This window comes from Dicentrarchus labrax, unplaced genomic scaffold (assembly GCF_905237075.1).
Source record: "Dicentrarchus labrax unplaced genomic scaffold, dlabrax2021, whole genome shotgun sequence".
Taxonomy (NCBI): Eukaryota; Metazoa; Chordata; class Actinopteri; family Moronidae; genus Dicentrarchus; species Dicentrarchus labrax.
Genome location: NW_026136720.1, coordinates 30,858,704 through 30,861,523, shown reverse-complemented (window position 1 = coordinate 30,861,523; position 2,820 = coordinate 30,858,704). Strand labels below are relative to the sequence as shown.

Sequence of the window (2,820 nt, the reverse complement as noted above, 5' to 3'; positions counted from 1 at the left end):
AAATCACCCGCCGTGACGTCAGCAGGACGGCGGTCTCAGGCACAGATAGGCTGAAAGGAGAGGTCTCACTCTTCCGTATTTCACTGCGTCTTCAAAAAAAACAACCCAATATGCTTCAGTTGAGTTAATAACATTTCTGAAGTCTGGGTGGCCACAGAGCTCTCCTCCTAGACTCGGCTGACAAATAACGTGCAGTGAACATGAACCAAATTGAGTCTACGAGTCCAAAACTCCACATCACTTACCTTAACGCCAGATTATGTAACTTCTGACAGAGGAAATAACAGTCTTCCCCCTACAAATTAAAAGTTGAATTCCTAGTTATAACACACAGCCATGATCAGTTCAGTTGTAGTACTCCAGGGTTTTGCTACTACAGCCTTACTCAGTGGTGTAATAATACTTTATTTATGCCTCAGTTTTGTTTTTTCACAACTTTCAAACGCCCTGTAATATAAACAGTGACATGTAAGACTACTATATGTGATGAGTAGCGTTATCCCTCCCCACTTTAGTTTAGCCACACCCTGCAATCTGATTGTCAGCAGGTGAGGCTAATCACTTCTCAGTCCTTAAATGTAGCTGTGTTGCAGTCAGCAGTAGGTTTTGCCTCACCCTACCCTGACTCTACATTTGTTTGAGGGATGCCGATGCCCAACTAAGGTATCAATTGTTCTTGGCTTGTTTGTCATATAGTGGGCGCATGCATTAAGTTCTTCCCTCACATCTGTGCAGATGTAATTACAGGACTATGGGAGCTAATTGAAGGTATTTGCTGCTCCCTCCACTAGAAGAGTGTGGTGTGTATGTGCCAGATCCTAGTTGGATAAATTGTTCATGTAACTTGCAGGTATGTTAATCTTAAGTTATGTTTTGATTGTCAATTTTTGATAGCTGGTCTGTGTTTTCTTCAACTTAGTTGTCGGATTTATTTATCTTTCATGAACCAAACTTGTGAGTTAGGGCTCGTCTTAGTGTTGGTGCAGGTGGGCTGTCATATGCTTACAGGTAGTGGGTCACTGGGTGGAGGGTTTCCCCCTGTCTGGGTTTATTGTGCATGCATAAGTTGCTGTGTATTCTAACTATGTGCTTTATTGTGTTTGCAGTGTGTGACCTCTTCTTCCCTGTACGTGGTGGTGACCCCCCCCTTTCCTCTCACTCCTGTAGGCCTCCCCTGACAGCCCCCCTCCCCCTTACACTGGTAATTATCTATCTAGTGAATCATAAGTGCATATATTGGTAATAAATCCTACAGTTTAACCTGTCCCAAATTGTTATTTGAGTCTGAAATTAAAACATTAAATTAAAAAAAATAAACTTAGTGGTTGAAACAGGAAATTCACATCTCTGCTCCTTTTTCTCTGTACTAAAAGAACCTGTGAAAGTGGGTATTCTCTGGGTGAAAGTCTCAGGGTGGCGTTGTTGCACTTGCTGTCAGGGTCTTTAATTGCCCTGGTCACACATACATATTTACTTTACCCAAAAATGGGCCTGTAGTATTTGCACACTGGCACTTTGACTTTAGGGAGTCAGGATCATTATGACGTATCGGTGACCCACAGATGGATGAAAATTGGACTACTACACAGCATCCTAGGATTCAAGGATGAATGATGCACATTCAGTTGGGTTCTATGGGGATTTAGAAGTGGGTATAACTAATGTCGACTGAAAAATAAGTGACTTTATGACCTTCTCGCCACTCCAGTCACATTGCCTTTCAGCATTTATCATCCTGTATTTATTATCTGACTTTGACATTAGAATAATTAATACTTAATGGCAGGAGTGATCTTCTACACTTGACCCATCCTAACTAGTAAGCTGTGGTTTACAATCAGCTGTAGGGGGGAGAGAGGTGTGGGGTGAGTTGATCTCAGCTGGTACTCATTGAGTAATTACACTCACTTCTCTGCAGTAGTGTGCTGGACCTGGGAGGGCTGACACGCGCAGCAGAAAGGACAACTGGAGCAAACCTTCATGGACTTTTGAAGCAGGCTAAGGGTTGTATGAATAGTGTGTACGGCTGTGAAATAAAGAGGTCTGGATTATTCACCTGTGTCGTGGGTTTGTGTGAGAACCCACAGTAGCAGCGAGACTTGATACATAAGCCATGGACATTCACATATCCACTCGATTTGTGATATCAGTGCCTTATTCAAAGGTAACCACTGCTAGATTTGGAGGACCCAGGGCAAACATTTGCTGATTTGCCCCTATTGACCTCTTTAAACCTATGTGACACGTGTATACAGAGACCCAAATTACCCCTACAGGCCTATGGGTTCTACTATGCATGGTTGGTAATCCAGCTTTGAGGGCAAGGGCAATTGTATGACCAAATGTTTTCATGGAGGGAAAACCTAAACATGACAGGTTTCCATACAATAAGGGGTTTTAAATCAGGGCCTTTTACCATTGCATGCTGCGCACACACACACAGGTGGATCTAGAGAAATATTCATGGTGTTCCCAGTGGCCACTCGAAGTGCCATCCCCTTAGCCTTACCTCTTCTATTCCACTCTGTCTATAAAAGGCACCTGTGCTTTAAAGCTAGAGTGAAGATACTTTTATCAAATGAAACTAGATGACCTAATGCATCGTGGTACCACTGTGTTAGCATGTTGGAAAGGGGACCAACTAACGCTCCAAAGTTAGGTTAAATTTTGTCCAATGGAAAAACTGGCATGGCCATTTTCAAACCCATCTGTTGACCTCTGACCTCAAGATATCTGAATGAAAAATGGTTCTGTGGGTACCAACAACCCTTTGCAGACAAGCCCACTTTATGCTAATCGCTTGTTTGGGCAAAAACCATT

The 2,820-nt window shown here is 42.8% G+C and overlaps 1 long non-coding RNA gene across 1 annotated transcript; it reads left to right on the top strand.

The window, feature by feature from the left end:
• The first annotated feature begins 454 nt into the window (after nucleotides 1-454).
• On the top strand, nucleotides 455-2,053 carry LOC127353885 (uncharacterized). Its single transcript, XR_007881383.1, has 3 exons — nucleotides 455-850; nucleotides 1,107-1,201; nucleotides 1,919-2,053. It is a non-coding gene; the product is annotated as an uncharacterized LOC127353885 (long non-coding RNA).
• Nucleotides 2,054-2,820: the final 767 nt, after the last annotated feature.